This window comes from Patella vulgata, chromosome 1 (assembly GCF_932274485.2).
Source record: "Patella vulgata chromosome 1, xgPatVulg1.2, whole genome shotgun sequence".
Classification (NCBI taxonomy): Eukaryota; Metazoa; Mollusca; class Gastropoda; family Patellidae; genus Patella; species Patella vulgata.
This window is the reverse complement of record NC_065879.2, coordinates 72649585-72675097: the sequence shown is the minus strand read 5'-3', so window position 1 is coordinate 72675097 and position 25513 is coordinate 72649585. Positions and strand designations below refer to the sequence as shown.

Genomic DNA, 25513 nt, shown 5'->3' with positions numbered 1-25513 from the left:
TCTACATGTATGTATTCATTGTGGGGTGAGATTATGGATGACGTCCTAGATTTGGAACCGCCCCTCCAATATTCACAGCTTCTAGATCCGCTACTGGCCTTACTTTGAGGTTCTGTGAATGTATAACCCTAACCATGCAGCAAACTGAGATTGTCGCTTATTTTAGCAAAAGTTGCTCAGTTAATGAAAAGCACACCCATGTGTCTTAGAAATCATATTGAAGGCACCACACTTCATTCTATGAAGAACAAATAAATTTTCGGGTCTTGCTTCACTCAACGTGCAGGACATCGGGTTTTTGGAGGTAGGGCTTCAAAACATATAGACTACATACCAAATATGCCAATAAGTAATGACGTAGTGCAGATTTACGAATATACTTAAATTTGTGTTCACGTCAACATGTTTTGGGGTAGGGGATTCCCCGAAAGTGGTATAAGGAACCACTAAAAACCACTGGGCATATCTTCAAAGGAAACAAAGGAAAGAATGGCCATAAAAACATTAATTTAAAGACCAAAATTGCTGTTTTATGATAAAACAGTGCAGGGTTATGCCCCTTTGTAAATCTGGATTCAGGGCAGCAGGTTTCTGGGTTAATGAATTACCCGAAAATGGCGCAAGAAAGCACCGGGCATCTATGAAAACCATGTCATAAAAAAGTTTGACCCTGAAAACCTAATGCGTGGCGCCAGTTTCATGTATTTCTCTCAAAAATTGACGACTTTGTGTTTGTCTGACTGGCTTATAAACCTGAACTTTACCCTCAAATTTGTGACTTTCCAGTACTTCACTTTTTGTAAACTTCTAGGATGTCATTCTGTACACCCAAAGCTACCAATAACCATCAAAAAAACTTTTCTTGCGATTTTTGGGGGGTTGACTGGACTATCCTGCTTCCCCAGACCTGAATCGAAATCACCTGTTGAAAATCATTACAAATGCACCATTCTGTTTTAAAAAATTTATTTCAACATCCAAAAGGCTTTTAACTTTAAAGTCGAAAAACAAAAATGCTTTTATAAAAAGCAACACACAAAAACATGAATTAAAAGAAAGAATTATTTGTATTACAAAAAACAGCGAATTGGCGGCTTAAAAACGAGAAAGCGACGTTGTACATGTTGCACATCCATTCAAATTAATTCAATTTTTGATATAAGGTCACTGTCAGATCCGTGCAAAGTAGAGTGTTGGGCTTAAAAGGTGCTCTGTTTCGAAATTATGCATTTTAATAGGACGGAGATAGTTTGGTGCAAAGATCTAAATTCAATGATTTCGAAAGCGATGCATTAAGAGATTGCTCAGAATCAAGTTTAGTTCTAACCTACTACATGCAGCTGGATAGGTATGAATATTTGACGTAAATATTATACATCCAGGGACTAATTTCCGTGGTTTGTTAGCTTTTAGACAGTCAACATGGTTACTATTTCAAAGAGCACTAATAAGAGATTCCTTTTAGTTTTGGTCTATCAAACCATTACAATTTTCACTCTTCTAAAGGTATTCAAATGATCACAAGTACCTGGGTTTTTTTTCTTAAACGAAAATATGGACATAATAAGGTTTAGCTGTACATGACGTGGCACAATTAATTCACCACAAAGATGATCAAATTCAATAACATTGCAGGGCATTGATACCTAAAGAAGTCCCATGTCTGAAATGACATTTCCTGACTTTGATGGGTTAATGTTTGATTAACAAAGAACGGTATTCTGCTGTTTGTAGCGATAAATTACCCGGTAAAAGAATGCATGAAAGCCGTTAGGCCGAGGGCTTCCCTTAATTGAGTGTTATCTAATTAATTATTCCTATCTCTGATACAATCAGTTGATCAAAGCACTGTCATTTTTTCACAATAATATATAGTTTTGACTTTTGCTAACTTTTTGCCTGGACTTCAGTGACCTTGCTCACAAGTTCCTTTACTCATAACTAGGCAGCAATTACAAGATGTTACACATTTCTGTGCTTCGTTAATGTACCAAATATACATTTCCTGCAGAATCATCGGTGTCATAATCAGAAATCATACATATTTGTTTTGTTTGGGCTGCTTCCTCTCATTAAAAAGTGACCCTAGCATTTGCATATGGAATTATTGATAGACAGATGGATGACAGCCACACATGACCACATTCAAATCTGGGCATATATTAAAAGATTTTGGATATGTGAGTATTTGGGTGTTATAAATATAAGTATAATATACTTATATTTATAACACCCAAATACTCACATATCGGAAAGTATACCCTGCCTTGTACACGACTCTATATAGTAATTCAGTAGGCTACATGTACATATATATTCTTAAATTTGAAACAAGCCCATTTCCACATCATTTTGCTTTATTGAGACCAAAATAAACTTAATTTATATAAGCACACTCTTTACATACAAAGAAAATATTTTGAGCTATAATTTAAAGACATGTTCCTTCAAGATTAATCAGGTCATTTATTCCAACCTCAAACTGATCTAAACTGAGAATATATTACAGTAGTACTTATGACTTGGAAAAATATGATTATGGACAGAGAATAATGGTCTAAGACATCCTATCCCTTCAACCACCACAGTTGACAATATTATCAGGATATATCTGCTGGAGCAGGAAGTCATGGGTTATAATTTGTAATTTTCAATTGCAGATATGTTGCTCTCCCATTTGATGGTGGCCATCATGTGTATACCTGCAATAAACAGGATACCCTCACAGTACACCATAAAGTTTATTGTTTAGGGCACTATATATGTTGATGAAACACCATTGAATTATTATTTTGGCCACCAAATATATCGGGATATTATATTCTCTAATCAAGTGTTATGTAATTAAGAATTGTAATTTTGAAGGAACATATCTGTAAATACATATGGATGGAACATTTCAAGTTTTGTCATTTTAATTAAATTTTTTTAGGTGTTTATACCACTGCTTCCCAAGCTTAGCCTAAAGAGACTACCTGGTTCCGTTATACATAGTATCTTGATTGGTAGACATGAATTCTAAAAATCAATCAAAACCCTTTATATATTAGAGTGGCTGAAAAGGAAATCCTTTGGTGTCAACATATGATTAGCTAGCCATATTTACAAACTTTTCTGCAACATTTTTAAATGTTCAATTGCTCAATAGGGGTCACAATGCTGATAATTTGCTTTCCAAGAATAATTAGTTGTGTATACATTTCTCAACAAAAAGATTTGCCATATAATTGTTACATTCTAAGAGTGTGACCTGCTGTAGAAGACAATCGAAATATTCTATAAAAATGTTTCAAGGTGTATTTATTTAGCCTTCAATTTACCTATAGTAGTAATGGATTGTAATTTTTAAAATTGTATAGACAGAAAATCAACTTTAATATAAGCAAACAGGCTAGGACACAGGCGGGGTGGGGTGGGGTGAGACCCTATTTTTTGCGGTAGCGAACAATTTTTTGCCCCATATATTCTCGCAGGAAAGGAGAACAAAAATACTTAAAAATGGTAGATCCCCCGCTTTCTGAAAATCCTGGATCGCCCCTGAGCAAAGTTATTTATAGATTGGTTCCTATATTTTCTGTAGTTCCCAAGCAAACAGTACCCCTAATTGTTTTTTTGAAATAATATATTTTACTGCAGGGCTTTCACTTCAAAATTTTCACAGCCGGTCATTTTTGATAACGCACAAAAACTTGGCAAAATAAATTCATATTTCATGTTTTTTATTCTTGGTAGGGTATTGTGAATTCACGTGTCTATACCACTTTGTCAGCATGGTGTACACCAAAAATTATAATCTGATGACAACTATGTATACAACTCCATAACACCAATCATGTGGTTTCTATATGTGTGCATTATTCTGTATTGGTCGTACAATTTTTTAGTTACATAGTGGAGGTCGATCATAGCCATGTATGATTATTGTTTGTTTTTTTGTTTTTTTTTTAAAAAAAAGAGGCTATTTTTACGGCATGCAAAATGACCGATGGGTCAGATCTAGTTACGGTCATTTTGCATAGCCCTCGGTCTGGACCGGCATATACGGCCGATGTGGAACCCAAGGTTAACTAGTTTAGGTTTAGTTTTGCTCAACCAGATCCAGATTTTTTCTTACCCATTGCAACACTAACATAAATAGTTCTAATTAACATACCAGGACATTATTTCCCAGATGCTACACAATTAACTTCTTTATTAAAAAAAAACCACCTCTTAAATATATTTTGATCAAATATACATCTGCAAGCTTAAACTCAATTGTAAGATTAAATTGGGATGGGGAAGAGGAAGGGGAGAATACAAATATTTTTTGGGAGAACTTAAGGTGCTGTGTGACATTATCACAAAATAATAACAATTACACAGGACAGGGTCAAAATAACATTTAAAATTGATAGATGATATAGATACAATGTATTGTTACATTATCAAATTGTTATTATTTCTAATACATTGTATCATTTTCACAACTTAATAACAACTGGACTGGCTCACATGAATGCATATCATCCAGATATAATACAAAATATAGTAAACAAATTAATGTCATTCAAATCTGTCCCTTAATGTATATATCAATAATTCTCACAATTGTTACAAATTCGCACATCACAATCAATCACAAATGTGATTTTCTAAATGAACATTTACCACTTATTTTTTCATTTAAAATGTATGTCATGTCACAAAATGGTATTAATGCTTCTCAATTTGTGATTTTTCTGTGATCATTATTGCTATCCATTTTTCCTTGTCAAGCAATCTTCACCTTTTATCAATATTGAAAAACCAGGGAGGGAACGGCAAACACTCCCTTCAAGAGTAGCAGAGATTATCATTATTGTTACTTCTCACTGTATTTGCGACTCCACATTATTTCCATGTTACATTCAATGATGAACACACTGTTGCAACGCCACAAATTTCGATATAATTTAAACACAATATTAACAACAGATTCCTTTTACAATAGCAGAAAAGATTATGTGCTAATAGTTATTTCCAAATTGGAACATTACATTCCAAATCTAGACATTCATTTGTACACCTATCTTCAATGAGTTTAGCAATTTGTTTGACTTGTTTGGTTGTAAACGTTTAGACATATATCAAATAATAATTTTTGTTCAGGAAGAAGCCAAGATGTCCAGAACTGCATTTCTCCAAAATGACCCTGGATCTTCAAATGAACACTACTTTCAATTATAACAAATTTGTTTCCACCTTCTTCCAAAATTAAAATATCAATAGTTGTTAAAATCTTTTATTTTAAAAAAAAAAAAAAAAAGAATTATGCAGTATGCTCAATTTAAGATAAAGGAATTAAAATATCTGTTTTGAAGAGACAATTTTTTCCATTTGAAATATTTTTTACTTGAAGCACAGTGGATGATGATGAACCATGACAGAAACTCTTCCACCAAACTGAATTAATCCAATTTCTGAAATGTGACAAGTCTGTTCACTTTGAATGGCAATGTATCCAGTTATCACGAAATGTTTCACAATCACAAGAGTAATCCTTATCACAATTAGGAATTTTTTTACTTCCAAACTGCACCAGTAAGAGATATGTTGTACTCTAGGTCACATGATCCAATATGATATGTAGACATAAGTTTGTCCATTAATATATTTACCTTAAAGATAGACCAAAACTTTACACTTTGTACAAAAAAAAAATATAGAGTGGATTTGTTTAACAGGGTTACCTCCCATTTACTAAACGACTAGCTCACATCATATTGCTGTTGTTGTTCTTATGTCGGATCAGTTGCTAGGAGTTCGGGGGATTGTTTGTACCTCCACTTTGTGAAGTGTTGGGGGCAGCACATGCTGTATCTGATTTCCCTTCTTCGGTATCTGAAATGATAGAATTCAATTATTATTTACAATGGTAACAATAACAAAAGATTGTACATTATTATAGAGACTAATTTATATTGTAACCAGCGGCTGCCAGACAGGATATGCTCACATTTTGCAAGAGATGGATAGAGAACAAGCTAAAAACAAAAACAATTTTTGTACAATCAGGGGCCATAATCCAGAAAGTTATGGTCTGTAATGCGCAAATATCAAAAGAGACTGAGATTTTTGGAATATAAGGATATGTTTTAAGTTTCATCAAAATCGGATAAAAATTGTATTACTTACTTATACACATTAAGCATACAAAGAGCAGCCATTTTGTCGAGCAGTTTCATTTCGATTTTCCCGAAATTCGAATTCAACCTTCATTATGGTGGAATGGTGATATATCTAAACGGTTTTTAAAATTGTGACCTAGAGAATCCACAAGCTAAAAATGCGATTTTTTGACCAATCAGGGGCCATAATCCAGGAAGTTACGTTCAGATGTGATTATCAAGAGGAACCAAGATTTTTATGATGAAAACATATATATATATTTAAAGTTTCATTCAAATCGGATAAAAACTGTGGCCTCTAGAGGGTCCACAACCTTGATATACCATATTTTTACACTATTTGCATACAAGGGGTGGCAACCATTACTTCCGTCATGAAATTCGAACTCAATCATCAACTCAACCATCATTAGGGTGTAACTACTGTAACAGTGATATGCTAAAACGTTTTTTTAAATCGGATAAAAAATTGTGACCTCTAGAGGTACCACAAGCTAAAAACACGATTTTTTGTACAATCAGGGGCCATAATTCAAGAAGTTACGATCCTTTATGCGCCAATATCAAAAGGAACCAAGATCATTGAGTTATAAACAAATTTCTTTAAATTCGGATCAAAATTGTGACCTCTAGAAGGTCCATAACCTTGATATACCAAATGTTTACTCTATTTGTGTACAGGGGGCGGCCATTTTGTCCGACAATTTTTGTCCGATTTTCATGAAATTCATTAGGGTGTAACGGTGATATATTAAAAAGTTTTTTTTAAATCGGATATAAATTGTGACCTCTAGTGGGACCACAAGCTAAAAAGACGATTTTTCATACAATCAAGGGCCATAATTCAGGAAGTTACAATCCGATATGCGCGAATATCGACAGGAAACAAGATATTTGCCCAATAAACATGCATTTCAAGTTTCATCAAAATCGGATCAAAATTGTGACCTCTAGTATGTCCACAAGCTAAAAATGTGAAGTTACGGTTCGATACATGCCAATATCGAAAGGAACCAAGATCTTTGGGAGATAGACCTATATTTCAAGTTTCGTCAAAATAGGCTAGCAATTGTGACCTGTAGAGTGTCTACAAACAAATTGTGGATGTCCGGACGGACAGGGGCAACGACAATATACGTCCACATGAAAATGTGGTTAAAAACAAAGTCATGGGTATCATAAAACCATCTTTTATATGTGGGCATATTAAAAAAAAAACCCAAAGGAACTCCGAAAAAAGTGTTCTAAAATACTTTGTTTTCATTGGATATACTAGTTAACTGACTTAACCGATAAATAACTACAGAATTAATAGCTCTATCGATTTAAATCCAATTAAAATCAGGCAGTTTTCAGTTTATTTTTAGTCTTCTTTCATTTTATTTCTTTGTCTTTATTCTTTACTTAACATCTGACAGGTTTTAACACTGTGTTGTGTTCTACTTGTGTATTGTAAACAGCCAATGAAAATGAAGCTTTTCCAATCATCCATTGATCTATTAACCCGTTAAGCGTGACGTTTTTAAAACGTTAACTACCCCCTATTGTGTAATTAATTTGATGAAGTGACAAAGAACTATGTACTATGTTCTAAGAATAGGTTGGGGAAAATACCTCCAAGGTGTTATATTATGCCCTACACACAGTGAGTGGCAGTTGTCCAGGACAAAATATAACGACCTACGCACTTAACGGTTTAAACATACATTATTCAAGAGCTAAATCTGTCTATTGCAGTTCTTTCTTTAGGCCTGAAATATTATCTAAATTATTAATTAGACATTAATTAACCTATCCAGACCATAATCAACTCTGGATGGCATCGCTAGCCTGCGATCTTCAGTTGATTAGTGGATTTAGTGGATAATTAAAAACTAGATAACGTAAAGGCAATTTGCTGAAAATTTCATTCAAATTGATCCACAATGAACCGAGAACTAAGCGAATGAAATTTCTGCCTAGCCTCGGTCATCATTACTAAAGTCAGTACGATAAACAGCATAGTCTCGATTATCCATTTAATCGTTTAATCGAGAAGGAAAGTTATGCAGTAAATCGGCTCACAATCCACTAAAGATCGCAGGCTAGCGTTGCCATCTAGAGTTGATTATGGTCTGGATCAGTTAATTAATGTCTAATTAATAATTTAGATAACATTTCAGGCCTAAAGAAAGACCTGCAATAGACAGATTTAGCTCTTGCATAATGTATGTTTAATTAGAACTAAAGTTATCGTGTCCCAAAGCATCAACCAATCAAATTGCTTATCTCTGCTTACCCTAAGCAGAATATGCTCATCTTGAACTCCATCAATTCATGTTTAAATATTCTAGGTCAATTAGAAGGAGAGTTATTGTGTCCCAAAAAGTGTGATGGACAGACAGACGAATGAACCCATTTTAATAGTCCCCTGCTTTCTTCGAAAAGAGGAGAGTTACAACTAGATAATATAAAGGGAATTTCCTGAAAATTTCAGTCAAAATGATCCACTCTGAAAGGAGAATTTAGCGATTGAATTTTAGGCCTTGCCTTTATCATCATTACAAAAGTCGGTACGATAAAAATCATATTGTCGATTATCCATTTTTTGATTTAATTATCAATCAGCGTTGAGCAGCAGATCGGATTCAAATCCAATAAATATCGCAGACTAGCGATGACATCGAGAGTTGATTATGGTCTGGATAAGTTAATTAATGTCTAATTAATAATTATTTAGATAACATTTCAGGCCTAACGCAAGACCTGCAATAGGCAGATTTAGCTCTTGCATAATGTTAATTAATAATTTAGATAACATTTCAGGCCTAAAGCAAGACCTGCAATAGGCAATTTAGCTCTTGCATAATGAATGTTTAAAACATGAATACAAATAACATAAACTATATCAAGGTCTACAATACCTGAGCATTTTAATTTATCTAATTCAAAGGGAAGACTGCCGGTTTCAACAGCTGCATTTACTGGATCTAATACATTTGGCATAGCATTTCGTCGCCCTGCACGCCCTGTGTTGGCAAAATCTTCCAAATTGTTTGCTAACTCAACTTCTGTCATATCGTCATTGGCTGTTTCCTGAAAAACATAAATAAATCAACCTACAATTAACACGCCAGTTGACTCAATGACAGATATTATAATACAGCTACAAGTGCTAACCATTCCGCCCTCCACCCCCCCTCCGATTTTGAGGAGTAAATAATAAAAAGTTTGTGTTTTACAAAGTTACATTGATACATGCATGTAATGAAAATTAACACTATGTATATAAATAATATTTAATTGTTGCAGTAATTTTTTTAAAGTAGTTAAATCTCTATTCTTTGGAATCTTCGACATTTCATTTCTGCACTGATGTTTAGACTCGTTCATCAACTCATTACAAATTGTGCTCAAGAGCATAGAGTGCACGCTGGTGTGTACTGGTTTTAAAATCGTTCACTGTGTCTTAAATCTGATCTAAGGAGTCTATATTTTCATGGTAAGATAACATCAATATTGATTGGAATAGACTAATAATTTTTACTTGCGACTCTGGAAAATATTGAACTAGAGCTTTATGCCCTTTAAATTTACTGAAGATGGCCTTGATAAATGTTCAATTATTCATGTACCATTCTGATCGGTAATCTGCCATGAAATCAGAATATAATACAAATTTATCAATGGTTGCCAATATTCACAAATATTTGTTACTTTATGTCAAGTTATCCTTCCAAACCAGATCTGTACAGTAGCCTACACACTAAAAATAAATTTAACACCTTTTTTTTATATTTTAAATGGTAGCGGATGTCTAAAATTTTGTAATAAATTTCAATTAACTTTCTCTCATTTTTTTCCTCGCCTTTTTTTCCCACTTCGCCTACTGAAGAATGTTTCTCATTTTTGTTTTTTTTCCAAAAGTTAAAGCAACAAATCAACAGAGCACTAGAAATCTTCTTTATCAGATGTATTATATGTCTAAACTATGTTTTCCATCATGTTTGCAGCAACAAGTTTGTTTTTCTGACTCCTGAATGTAACAGGAATCTGGTTAATTTACAAAATAAATGGTTATAGATCTGTCCGTAGTTGCCAGGGTGATAAATAGGCTTGTGTGAATGATGTCATAGGTTGTAGAATTAATGTTTCTAATGCTAAATTGATTCTCAAATAGATCAGGTCTCATCATATAAAATAAAAAATTCTCTCATCAGTTTAAAATTACCATTAATCAATCAATAGGGTAATGAGGTCACTGGTATTGTTTACTATCGGTAATACAAGAGGAATTACCACTCTATTTCAAAACTCTGTGGCATTAATTCATACACCTGATATTCCCAATTTTCTTGAGGGTCACAGTAGCTGAGTGTGTATGGCAAAGGCTAATTAACAATGAGGTCCCGGATTTGATCCTTGTTAGTCAAGAAAATTTCTTGATTGTCAATAGTGCAGGACCAATGACCTGGTAAGAAACATCATCCAGTGGTTTGGATGGTTCAACAAATCAAGGTCCTCAGTATCTGTTAGCATACACGTAAAAGAACCCTAATTGTAGCTAGTTGCAATTCAATGAATAGTAGGTGGAAACACCACTGTCTGGGCAAAATTTCTTTCAAAGCACACTTGTCACTGCATGGTGTATGCACATCTTCATTAGCCTGATTGGTGCAGAAAAGGAGGACGTTTTACCCCATCTCATTCATTTCCCAATTCTCGATTCTAATAGATTTTAATGCTACTTTAATTTTACATTGCAATATTCTATCAATTACTATTATTAAGTTTACTTTGAATCATGTTTCAGTTAGTGCAATGTCCCTTTAAAATCAAATAGTTGCCAATCACTGATGAGAAAAAACAACATAACTTATTATTCTTCTTATCATGATAATAATCTTAATTACTTGAGTATTTTTGGAAGGGAATAAAAAGTCATGCACAGATGACAGTAATCAATCAAAAGATTTATACTAACAATGAGAATTACTTGTGTTGAAAGATTCTCTTCAGCTCATGTATTCAATGTGCCCTTTCTGTAAATGAACACACAATAATCGATTAGATCATCTTTCTTTGATTTACAACATAATAAAGTACTGAATTGGTTTGATCTCATGTGTCATTTCTATTATTGATGGGACTAGTTGGTTATATTTTGTTACAAAAGATCTCCAGCAGATGTTGGTTTGTTTAACAATTTTATTTTATTTTTAGCATATTATGCCAACAGTGGAACACAAAATTGGTTACAACATTAGATATTTCTATAGATGTAAAATTTACAGACACGAAACAAATCCAATAAAATCAAAAATAAAAATGTTTGACCCATATTAATGATTTAAGAAAATTTAAGAAATGGAAAGTAATGGAAACATTTACAACATACTAAAATCTGATAAACAACCTCTACAGCATCCACAAGATATTTAAAAGTGATCAAGGGCCATAACTCTGGCAGTAATTATCGGAAATCGTTGAAAATCACCAGGCTTCTTCAACTCATGACGTTAAACACTAAATATTAACTTTAGTGTCTAAATCATCCACAGGATATTTCAAAGTGATCAAAAATCAAGGGACATAACTCCGGCAGTGATTATCTGAAATCGTTGAAAAACAATAGACTTCTTCGTCTTACGACCTTAATTAAACACTGTGTATAATTTTAAAGTCAATCGGATATTAACTTTAGTGTCCAGACCGTCCATATATTTTAAAGGGAATAAGGGCAATAACCCTGGCAGTAATTATCAGATCGTTGAAAATCAATAGGATTCTTCATCTAATGACCTTAAACACTGTATATAAATTTAAAATCAGATATTAACTTTAGCGTCTAGAGTGTCCACAAGATATTTAAAAGTGATCAAGGACCATAACTCTGGCAGTAATTATCGGAAATCGTTGAAAATCAATAGGCTTTTTCGTCTGATGATCTTAAACATTGTGTATAAATATAAAGTCAACTGGATATTAACTTTAGCCCGTAGAGCATCCACAAGCAATGTACAACCACATTTCAATGTGGGCGTATAAAAATGAAAGCATAATATAAGCCTAATACCACTGACCTTACAAATGTCGAGAGTAAACAATAAAGTGGGGGACCCTTCGGGACTACATCTTATCGTTAATGCCATCCGGTGTGAAAGTTCTTCAAGTGTGAATCCATTTGAATTCATTGGCTTTTCTTATGGCATCGTTTTTTGCCATTATCTGGGTCAGTGTTAAAAAGCTCTATAATTTTAATCTAAACATTTCTACTCGTATATGTCCATTTAAATTGAAGTGTATTGCGACCGGTTTGGGTCTATTGTGTCTGATATCTACGTAGTGTTCCTTTATTCTTTTTGAAAAGACACGTTTGCTTTCTCCTACGTATTGTTTTTTTTACAAAGGGAGCAGGTTAATAGGTAAACCATATTACTGCTTAGGCAATTAAAACCAGTGCGGCAGAAAATTACAAATGTCTATTTTTTTTTACTGATCACAGTTGCATCCTCCTGTAGCAGGGTACTATTAATACTTCACTACACTATGATATAGAACTCTTGAGCAACATTCGTTTTTTGGATATTCAGTGCTTTATAAATAAATAGATTATTATTATGTACTTGCCTGATTTTTCTGAATCAGGTTAAACCTCTGTAAAAAATGTGGAAGCCTGTCGGTCAGTTCACAACAGAACTGTTTTTTTCATTGAATAATATGAACAGACAGGCAGCAATATGATTTTCGCATCTGTCTTATATTTGGTGTTAACATATATTTAATTATAGTACTTTGTCACCACATAATGTAATCAAACAAAATTACTTGGTTTTGATATCTGAACCTCAGACGTAATATCTATTTATAGGGATCAAAAGCAGAAGCTACAGTAAAGTAATGACCATACCTGTAGTACAAATGTCATCATGATAGCTTTTCAGTATGCATTTGATTACTTAGTTTAATCTGTCACCACTGTAACACTTTTAAACATAATGTATGTACATAGAAACATACTTTACTAAACATAACCTTACCATTGTTTACATATATTCACTTGAAAGTTGTGAAAAAAAAACCAACCCACAGTTAGATATTAGCCTCATTCACTGTTGCCAGTTGCTGGGGTGTAATGACTAATGTTGCCCTGTCTATTAGATGACAACCTATTACTGATAAGTTACAATTTTTTTAAATACAATTTTTAATAGTTTTGCATTTTAAATATTTGTTCCCTTAAGCTTGATTAGGTCATCTGGTGCAAATTGAATATTTTTTTGAAAATATAAGACTGGAAATCCTTATGCCAACGGCAAACTTTGTTAATTGATGGCTGGCTGTATTCATATAATGGCAGTATTTTTAGATTTATAACTAAAATTTGTAGGACAGGTTGCTTTCAGATTTTCCTGTAGTTTTCATATAATCTCTAAATGCCTGCATTCAAGCATAGAGTAGAACCCACAGCGCAAGTGAAAATGAGGATTTCCAGTGAAGTATTGGAGAATAAATGTAGATTCAGAATTAGGACTTTTTGGTATATTATTGAGAGAAGTAAAGAATTAAAATCAATTGTGAAGTCTTAATGTTGATTGTTATTCCATCAATCCTGTAAAAGTCAGTATGGGCACTATCATACAAGTTCAACAGTTTTCTATTACCGGTAATCATAGATTCAATTATGAATATTATTCATGATTAAAGTCTGAACATACCAAAATAGAGGTTAAAGATACATTATGTAATATTTCAATAAGAGCTGGCATTCTTACCATAATACATGTATGTAGTTCAAAATAGATAATGCAAAATGAATATATTGAAAATTTCATTCAAATTAAAAGTTTTGGTACGTCAGGTCATGCCTTGTCACGTCAACAATCAAGTTACACCATGAACTATTGAGTATAGTAACATCCAATCCCTATCGAAGTGGAAAAACCTGTTATACTCCAAAAGTTATACTCTAAAAGTCGCAAAGCATACTGTGTGGTTTCGACAGATTTAAGAATTAAAATGTCGGTCCACTAGCTTAGTGTCTGTTCACAAGCGGAACTATTTGACAGCGTAAGTTTAGTATGATATAGAAAGTGTGCACATGTGAATGGGAGGTTCTAGAAAGTGTAGCTTTCATGCAGGGATATTTATAAAGGCTTGTTTCACGTTCGATCCCTGTTTGAGAATTTTGTGCATAAAATATGCATGCTAATGTGGAAAAATATTTCCTAGTTAATTTGTAACACATTCACTCAACATATCTATCCATCATGTGTAAATCAATTCGTAGCATATCTGGTATGTAAACATTCATAGTACCATTGATAGATTCACGTGTGATTGAGTGAGATTGTTGGTAACCTGTGATGTTTGGTTTACAAATATCCATCCTGTCTACCTGTCAAGTAGCATGTTGACATTCCTTAGATTATGTCCATAATATAATAGAATATAACTTTCTAGCAGTGCAAGCAATAAATTACCCTGTTAATGGTTGAAAAGACCATTCTATTGATCATTTCATGTGGACGAATTCACTTTTTCTCCGGTGGGATTGTGATTATTTAATGTCAAATACTGTACATGGATGAATGGGGTGGGGTTTATGTGTTGTAGAAAATGTATCTGTATGAATGCAGGGCTCTTTTAAATTCCTTAAAATATCAGGTCTGTCACAGATTGCTCTGTCTGCCTAATCTCATGGGTTTTCACCAAATCCTCTGCTATATACAAGAGAATTATTGAAATGAAGATGTTCCATATGTTAGTCCTGAAATTATCTAGTTAGTGTTGGGTGAACATTAAAAATACTTTCCCACAAAAGTATTTATTGGGTGGTTATTTCCAATAAAAATATGGCAATTTTGGTATATACCGAAAGTAGTAACATCCAATCTTTTAACTAGAAAAATACTGGATTCGCTGAGAAACACCCATGGAGCACACAGGACAAAAAATGTAAGGGATTCCCTAATCGACAGCCTGACGATTAGGAATGTCTGCTCGTGTGATGTCAAAGGTTGCACACGAAGATTGTCTGATGTCTCAGCTTTATTGACTGCTTGATGTATGCATGTATGTATGTTGATAAACTTGATTAAAAGCTTAAACGTTCAACAGTTTTTGAGATAAAAACCATGGAAAAAGACGCGGGCAGTTGATAATCCGAGAATTTAATTAGGCTTTGATACTTATGATAAATAGACAGCGATTAAAGATAACATCGTCTTGTATATGCAATGAATTCTCCTCTGGCTTCGCACTCGTTTCTAGGTAGCACTTCAGCCAAGTCACGTGACACAAACTTTTATTAGATTTTTTATAGCAGGGATATTCCCTTGCAAAAAGCAATGTTTTGTAAAGGAAATTAAATGAAATGGGGTTTAACATCCTACTGTTCTGCTCCGACTGGGCTAATGAAGACGAGTTTTAAGAAGGATTTGAAGCAAAATTTTAATAGATTAATTAGTTTGAATATGTTTTTAGTCCAAATATATCATCAAATCATCCAGTTTGTACCAGGAAAGTGTCTTTATACAAGAACTTGGCACTAGCCTTTTATTTCAAAAATAGGAATATAGATTATATCATTTTGATTAATGATTTATAAATTCAATTAGATTATGGTTCTGCTCATCAAGCAAGAACTAATTAGATTTGTATCTGAATTTTTTTGAATAACCTGATGGGGAATTATGGTGGTGATAAGTGATTTTTAAACACAACAGCAGGATCATTCTGAAAAGTTAAAAATATGTAGGTCTAATACGGTTAACATCATGGAATTCAACTTCTGATTTAGATTTGATTAATATAAATAAATTTTGGAACTGTTCTTGATTACGCATGGTAAATGTACTATGTTTAAACATACATAATGCAAGAGTCTTTCTTTAGGCCTGAAATGTTACACACAGAAAATCTTTTAAGGAAAATGCAGTTTAACAATGTTGATTTTTATTAGCACAGAATTTGCTAACAATTTGAGTCCAATAAAAGTCTGTCTGGCTAAAAAAAGAACATAAAAACCATTACACTACAGTTAATAAATAATAAGGTTTTGCTTAACTGGTTTCACTTGCAAAATCGATAAGTGATTTAACCTTCTACTGGAATAGACTGAGGTCAAATCCAAATACATGTATAGTGTTTAAATTCTGACAGTAATTCAAATAAGCTTCCTCTAAAATCAACCTAAACACATGTAGAGCACTTCCCTCTAGATTGTATTTGAGATAAAGAAAAAAAAAGAAAAGTAATAATATTTTAGAAATCTTTATTTATGCTTTATGCATCAGGATTAGTACATTATATCTAACTGCGCTATGTCCTTGCATAATTTGTATTGTCTATATACATGTATATTGTGCAGTTCTCCTGCATTGACCCTTAAACCCCATATTTACATTACAAATTTTAAGCGTGGCAGGCACAGTATGTTAAATTTCTTGTGTAAACGGGTCAAACATAAGCATGTCATACTTAGTACCATGCCAATTTGGCTCACTGAAGTGAAGTGGTCTCGGGACGGTGCCAGGCACGGCACGATTAAATCCTTGTAGTGTAAACGTTATTTGGTCTGAGAACAGTTCTCAGTACGGATTACTGTGCATGCACCAAATAAACATGACCCTTTTTCCCCCCGCAAACTTTGACAGTTCTGTCATCAGTTCTGTCAAAATGGCTGCCCAAACTAAATCAAAGGCCACAATTGTTTTCATCCGAGTAATTTGCATAGGGACTGAAATTAACTTTTCTGTGAAGATTTCCGGTTATTTTAGAGTAATGTAAACAGGTCAATTTCTTGAAATTTGTTGCGGCCTGGTACCGTGCCGAGAATGGCATACTTATCATGGCTAACTTGTGTAAACAGGGCTGTAGATTACAAGGCCATATAAAAAGTCACTTAAAAAGGATCGCATGGCATATCTCTACTGGAACTGGAAGGCTCAATTATCAAGTACGCAACTCTGATAGATGTTATTGACAATCAATCCATCTGCGATAAAAGTAGTAAATGGAAATGTAATGATTATGTAAATTTTAATTCATTTAGCCCAGTAGTGATCATTTGACAAAATAAAAACAAGAAAATATAAACCTACATCCCACATTTTTGAAGGATTGTCGAGGACCATGATATTTTGTTTGGTATGACCTAACAAGTCTCTTGCCAAGCAAGATGCACCCACATTTTGCAAGAGATGAACAAGCTAAAAAAGTGTTAAGGGGCCATATTACTGGATGTTACGGTCCTACATGCATCAATATCAAAAGGAACAGAGGTCTTTGGGATATAAACAAACATACAGTTTCATCAAAATCAGATAAGAATTGTGACCTCTAGAGGGTCCGCACACTTGGTATTACATGCTATAACACTATTTTCATAAAGGAGAGTGTCAATTTTTACCAGAATTTTTAGTCTGATTTTCACAACATTCCAACTCAACTGTAATTAGGGTGTAACGGTGATATATATGAATGTTTTTTTATTAAAATAAAAATAAAAATTGAAACCCCTAGAGGCTCCACAGGCTAAAAAAGTGATTTTCTGTATAATCAGGGGTCAAAAATCAAGAGGAACAAGATCTTTTGTGACCTCTAGAGGGTACACAACCTTAATATTAACAGTTTTACACTATTTGCGTACAGGAAGCAGATATTTTCGGTCCAATTATCAAAAATTTGAACTCAACATTCATTGATGTACTTGTACGGTTCCACAACCTAAATAAACACGATTTTTTGTACAATCAGGGACCATAATCCATGAAGTCACGGTCTGATATGCACGAATATAGAAAAGAACCAAGATCATCAAAACCAATTTAAATCAATATAGAGATCACTGTTACTTTTAAGAAAAATGTTAAACAACTCTTGCAAGCAAAACAAATACAAATGTCTTAGTTTGTTTATATATGTATACTTCAATGTCTTTCATACCTCTTTGTACTTCACATCCCTTATGGTGTGCACACACACTTTCACTATTTATTTTCATATATCACCTTCATCTTTCATAAATGAATCTGCCCCTCTATGACGACATGACCTGATCATCCTCCAAGGACCCCACTGGAAGTAGTGTTGATATCAAGTAAAATTTTACGCATCGATGCATCGGACGCAAACATCGATTCTCATATCGATGCATCGGGAATTTGCCGCCATTTTGTTAATCAAAAATTACAGAAATAACATTAGTATTTCTGATAGAAACATAAATTTCCCTAACATTATCATTAGGCCTATTATAGAAATGTCGATTTATTTGAATAAATTTATTTCCACAATATTCTTCTGTTATTTATTATGACATTAATATCGTCTGATTCACTTCAATTGACACTCATTAGCCATTGTTCAAATTTGTTGTGAAGGCGTGAGGGGTGAGGTGATTACAAGTGACAGCGTTTGCATTATTTATACAGATTGTATCAAAGCCTGTCTATAGGGGTTTATGAATTCTCTATTGCTCGTGGCAGAAAATAAGACTGAATTGTTTTAAAACTAGCGTTAAGAACCGGCCGTGAAATATTATCCTTCTGACAGTTCGTTTGGTCATTTAAATGAACCGTGAAATTGACCTTGGGGTTAAAGGACACGATAGCCAGGGGACGTAACCAGCAAACGCAGTCTTTGTAGTCACTGGAAAATGGAGACAAACATAACGGAAGCGTAGGGTAAACAGGTCAAGCCTAATAATAGTTCGTGCGGGATTCATTGAATTGTTCCGTTACATATTGAAAAGGTGTTTTTTTTATACTAGTGGACGAACTTGTGAACTCCTCGGAGTCCTCGCACTCCTCGGACACATAAAGCTAATTATTAGTATTTTTTGCCGATGCATCGATAATACAAAAAAGGACTGAGAATCGAATCGGCGTCAGCCGAATCGATGCATCAGCGATGCATCAATACTTGATATCAGCACTAACTGGAAGTAAACCTAGCTTTACTTTAAGCAGGTTTTTTATGGGTTATCCCCAAGAGGCTGATCATTCATGACATCATTACTGTTTCTCTCATCAAAACTTTCTCATCTTATTATCATGTAACTTTATATTATCACCTATTGTCATGTTTGATATGCCTCTTGGAAGAACAAATAAATAAATAAATCTTTGGCATATAATAAACACAGATTTTAAGTTTCATCAAAATCAGATAAATATTGTCACCTCTTAGAGTGTCCACAAAGATAAAAACATGATTTTTTGTACAATAAAGGCCACAATCCTGAAAGTTACGGTCCGATAGACCATTACATGCCAATATAGAAAGGAACCAAGATCTTTGGTAGATAAAAGTATATTTCAAGCTTTGTCAAAATCAGATAAAAATTGTGACCTGTAGAGTGTTCACAAACAAATTGTGACGGACGGATGGACGGACAGACAGGTGCGATGACAATATACGCCCACATGAAAATGTGGGCGTATAGAAATATTTACAAAATACACAAATTGCATAATGCTGCATCATTAAAATAAGGCTGCATATTAAGGAGTTATGGACAGACAGAAAATGGACACAGCTGATAACAATGTGTCCACATTAAATGTGGGTGTATTGATCACTGTTTTTGTCAACAATGATATCTTACCAGTAAATAACTGTGTGCCTTAATACGGATCTGACCTTAATTACATTCCTGGAGAAGAGAACATCATTAGCTTAGAGTGAAAGGCAATAACTAGAAATCAATAAACTATTAAATCAGTCAAAAAATCAATAGTATAATCCATAAATTCAATAGATCATGCTATAAAATGACGTCACTTTTTTAATCCATTTCAAAATTAAAGAACAATGTGGGTTTTTTACACATAGCATGATTTTGGTTTTCATTAGTAGATGGTTTACATTAAAACCGGTTCACTTGTTCAGCCTGATTTGACCATAAAATTGTGATCAAAGCTTTTAAGTTACAAAAATGTGATTAAGTCTTTGTCATTGTGTATGCATGTGTACACTGTATACTAAATATAAAGGAGAACACTATTAAAAGCTAAATCTTGTATTAATTCCGATGGGAGAAAGAGAGAGAGAGAGAGAGAGAGAGAAAGAGAGAGAGAGAGAGAGAGTTCAACATCCAGGTCATTTCGGGACATGGTTCAATCATATTTCAATAATTTGTTTACGTGTAGGGGTCTTTAGCAGTAGTAGGAAAGCGGATGACCCAATTCCAATGGCCCCACTGTACAGGTGAGAACAAAATGTTCAGGTCATAATCAGATGATGTCACTTTGTCCTGTGGGGTGCCACAGGGATCAGTGCTTGGTCCTGTATTATTTGTACTATACACTACACACCTTGGTATAATTGACCAACATTGTATCCGACATTACTCCTATGCCGATGATACAAAGCTAATTGACGTTTTCAAGGACACTCAAATTAAAGAATCCTTAAATTGTACAGCAGCATGTTCACAGTCCATTAAGTCTGTATGACATACAACAGTCTAAAATTGAATGATGAAAAAACTGAAACTATGTTAGTTGGAACCTCTAATAAACTATGGTAAAAAACAGAAAAAAATACAACAATCGGTAATCCAATGATCGACTTCTCTGTCAGCCTTGGTGTTTTCCTTGAGTCAACACTTGCTATAGAAACACACGTTGATGAATTGTGTTGAATATGTTTCTATCATATACGTTGTACCAGAGACATTTGCCACCTATCATGACAGATGCTGCCAAAACATTAGTTCAGTCACTAATATGTCCCGTATTGATTATGCTCTTCAGACTCACCCAAACACACAAAGAATCCAGAACATCGCTGCCAGAATTGTAACAAGAACTTCAAAATATTCATTCACTGGTTGCCTATCGAACCCCGGATTCAGTATATGTCAAAATAATCTCGCTCCCTAATATTTGTCTGAACTTTTGACAAACTATAAACCCAAACGTACTCTAAGGTCACATAACAAAAATATACTTGCTGTTCCTAAAACTAAAACAATTTTGTGATAAAGTTTCAGTGCTGCTGCACATCGCCTTTGGAATCAGTAACCAATAAACATTAGAGAATCACAAACTTTCACAATCTTTAAGTCACAACTAAAAACTCATTTGTTTAATACTGGGTTCATAACCCATTTTGAAATGAACCGGCCAGAATTAGGTCAAATGAGGTCCCACTGGAACTGGGTTTTAAAATTTTAAGCTTCCATTCCCTTTAATATAACCATACTTCAATAAAAACAATTCTTGGTAATTTGTTATGAGGAATATTGTATTCTACTGTATGTAATTATCACAAAAATAACTACAAATAGGTACACCGGCTTGAAATTCATGTCAGTAATATACATGTACCTGAATAGATTACTGTATTTGTGTTTTTCGATGGATATAAGCTGATACCGCATCATGGTATTTCTTCATAACACAATTTGTAGGGTTTTTTCTATCATGTAACTTGCAACTGTTTTTATTCATTTGTCCATCCATGATAGACACACTGCACAGTGATCATGTGACAACCATAACCTGGTGAGAATATTTATTCACTTTGATACACTCACTCCATTCATTTGATACCTCCCTATCCTGTTTGGATAAGCTGGTGATTTGGCCACGAACAGTATCTAGTGATCAGGCGACGGACGGGGTATCCAATCTGATTTTAACGGATTATCTAAATTACCGTTACTTGTGTTAATTACTCGGATTATGAACCACATGGCCGATTCTCACTAAGGTATGACTGTTATTGTAGCCGACAAGCATGTTGATTGACTACATAACTAACAAGTAATAATTAACCCATTGTAATTTAGCCTGTGTTCTGTTGGGAGTTTATTCAATGATCATTTACATTCAACTACCGTAAGTAATTGTTGGTTAGTAAATACATTAAATATTAAGATTCTAATTATTTTTTTAATATATATCTGCTGTGTGGTCATGGAATTTTATGGGAACAATTTTAATATTTTTTCAAATTTTAGACGACAGTGACTCCAGAATGTTAACAATTTTATCATATCTACTCATCTCAAGGAAAGTGTGCCATGTCATTTGAATGGGACAAAAGTCTGAGATCTACCTATGGATAGATGAGATTACCATTTGTTTGGCTCTAATATACTTTTCAGACGTCGCGACGCTTATTTTTAAATCAGTTCAAAATCAGTTTTTAAGACAGTATCGTATTGCGTTCACACGTACTATAAGCCAAACCAGTTTAACTATTCTGACCTCTTCGATTGAAGGTTAGAGTTAACTACGCATGGGTAGCTTCACATTCTTATTCAGTTGTCGCACGCTTTTGATAACACTGGCACTACCTGACCCCATCATTTTCCCAGGAATGTAACTTACTACGTACTGCGCATGCTCAGAGCGAGCTGGAGCTGTTTTTTTTTAAGCCTACCCGTTCAGACGGCCAAGGTAAAACAAGATAAAATAAAAAGCCTTTTCGAAGATAAGTCGTGAGCTGGGTTTTTTAAACTGGTTTATATGGTCCACATTTGCATTCAGACGACAAAGTCAAACTGGTTTAACGATCCCCAGGGTTTTTAAACCAGTTCAACATAAGCGTCTGAACGAGCTATTAATTGGTAGAATCACTGTAATGAAATAACATTAAACCCATTCCATTCTTTGTAATGTCAAATTATAAGACTGGGTTGGTATAGTAAAATAATTCATAAATATCTTGCTGTGCTGTTATCCACAAATTGATTAATTCATTAATTAAAGGACAAGTCAATTTTACTTTTACATGGAAACTAAATTAGTGCTGAGAATGACAGATCAATATTTGGTCAGAATTTGGAAAAACAAATCACCAGGTGACTAAGATCTCCAACAAATTTGCATTTGTTGTATATTAAACAGTAACTATAGTCAAGCAGTAATTAATCATGTTTCATAATAAAACACAAAGGAATCACATTTCGATATTATCTGCCATGGTTAACAAACTAAAACCATATTGGAACTAACAGCATAAATATCTTTATGCTGAAAAAGGGATAGTAACTTATTGAGATTAAATTTAAACAGTAAAAGAGGAAAACCCTACCTAAAGTGAGCTATTGGATTGGCCAGTAGACTAGAAACTATGTACTAGTTAAATGTAGATACAGCAGTAAGCCAGTGACAAGTCCAAAGTTATCAAATGATACACATCATAATGTATGGGCTTAACTATATATATATATGTTCCAAAGCCACAGCTACGTGGTAAATCTTTTGTAATTCTATGGATTCATTTTTCTATGAATGGTCAACCCCATCCTAAGCCCGACTGGATTGAATGACACTTTTACATCACCAATCATGTTCATCAAATCGAAGAAAGAGCTATTTGTGCCGATTGCAGGTCTTTCTTTAAACCTAAAATTTTATAAAAATTATTAATTAGACATTTATTAACTTAACAAGACTATCATCTAATCTTGATGAATGTGAATGATTGAAACTTTGTCATCGTAACAGTGGTAGTAATGACAATCGGGGCTACAGTGTTATAGTATCGCCGACATCTGGGCCCAGAGTGAAGTAATTTGACTGATATTTTCAAAATATTCCCTTTTCATAATCTTACCTAATGCCCCTTTAAGCTAACAAAGTTAAGAAATCTTACCAATTGCGAATCAAAATCTGCCTTATATCAAAACATGTATCGAGCCACAATATGTTAGTTTTTATCCTTAAGAACAATACCAGATAATGAAATCTAAAATAAAATTGTTTAAAACAGTTTTCCTAACTATCTTTATATTTACGTGAATAACAGGTGTGGCCTCTAAATATAACCTGTAAATTGATATTCATTTTTGAAATTAAGTATTAACTCAAGTATTAAGTACAGTAACACGGCGTGTACATGTACACAACAAACGAACAAAATGAATTACAGGGAAGTTGCCCTCGTCACTGTTTACATAGATTTTGTTAAAACACTTTTCCATTAATAACATATAAAACTGCAGTACTCAAAACTTCAGGTTTTACTACATATTTTATATCAAGGGCAATATACTTGACCAATAATCACTGTTTCTTTTCATTCTGTTTTCTTTGAAAAGAGAAGATCACCTATGTTTCGATTGAAAGAACTATATCTTTTTCGACCATTCATTCTTCAAGTAGTCTGAGAAATTTACAGGAAAACTAACCACATTTAACCCTTTCAGCATGTTCTAAACAAGTAATCTCCGAGTGCCAGGCATGTTTAGAAGTCATGTCATGTCAACATGGAAATTTCAAGGGTCTTTAGCAAGACTCCTAATAAGAGGTTTTAAATATAGTATTAAAATTTTAATTGATACCTAAAACTTTTAACACTTGGAACTGTCAAGATCAAAAACGAAAGGGTTAAATAATGTAGAACGTGCAAAGATATCCATCTCTCTGTGATTAAATAGAATAAACTTTAAACGCTATAATCAAAATAATATTCCCAATAGTTTGCTGAATTTTGCAAAATCTCTTCACTTAGATTGTACCAAAGCAATTTGCAGGAGTTTTCTGAATTAACAAGCTAACAGTGAGACTGATGTCCCCCGCTGCAATCCCAAAATAAATAGATGACACATATTAATTAACTGCACATTTATCTTTTTGAAAAATATCAAGCAAACAAACTGATTATCTTTACTTAGTCTAAGCAGAAAATGTTCACAATTGAACCTGGTAGTTAAACTATACACCAAGTTTCATCACTCCCCATCAGTTAGATTAGAATCAAAGTTATCTTGTCCCAAAGCATCAACCAATGAAATTGCTTAGTTCTGCTTAGCATTAGAGGAAAATGTTAATCATTAAAGGCATTCACCTAATGTTACACCAAGTTTTAACATTCTACCTCAATTAAAAGCAGAGTTATGTTCCAAAGTCTTGAGCAATCAAATTGCTTATCGCTACTTATTAGCCTAAGCAAAAAAGTCTTCTCATCATCAAACTTAGTCACATTATTGATATAATGAATCTATACTCATGAGTTGCATTACTCTCACCCAATTTGAACCAAGTCTCAACCAATCAAATTGCTTATCTCGGCTTAGCCTTGGTAGAAGATGTGCATTCACCTAATAAACACCTACGCCAAGTTTGAACATTCTACCTCATTTAGGAGAAGAGTTATTGTGTTCAAAAGTCTCAACCAATCAGATTGAAGTCTCTACTTAGCCTAAGCAAAAAATGCTTATCATTGAACTTAGTCAAGGTATTGATGAAATGAAACTATACAAGAAGTATCACCATTCTCATTCAATTAGAATCAAAGTTATCAAGCTCTGAAGTCTCAACCTATCAAAGTGCTTATTGCTCTGCTCATTATCGAACTTAGTCAATGTATTGATATAATGAAACTATACACCATGTTTCATCACTCTTAATTAATTAGAAACA

General features: G+C 33.7%; 1 long non-coding RNA gene across 4 annotated transcripts in view; it reads right to left on the bottom strand.

Annotated features, from left to right (window-relative positions):
- Window positions 1-949: 949 nt before the first annotated feature.
- The window catches only part of LOC126823493 (uncharacterized), a 47968-nt gene continuing 23404 nt past the window's right edge, over window positions 950-25513 (bottom strand). For 3 of the 4 annotated variants that reach the window (XR_008785872.1, XR_008785870.1, XR_008785869.1), the window contains exons 2-3: window positions 9053-9224; window positions 950-5862 (exon numbers count right to left, since the gene is read on the bottom strand). This is a non-coding gene — a long non-coding RNA (uncharacterized LOC126823493). Of the gene's footprint in view, window positions 5863-9052; window positions 9225-23744; window positions 23855-25513 lie in introns of those variants that run through there. The other variant, XR_008785871.1, reaches the window with a different exon arrangement.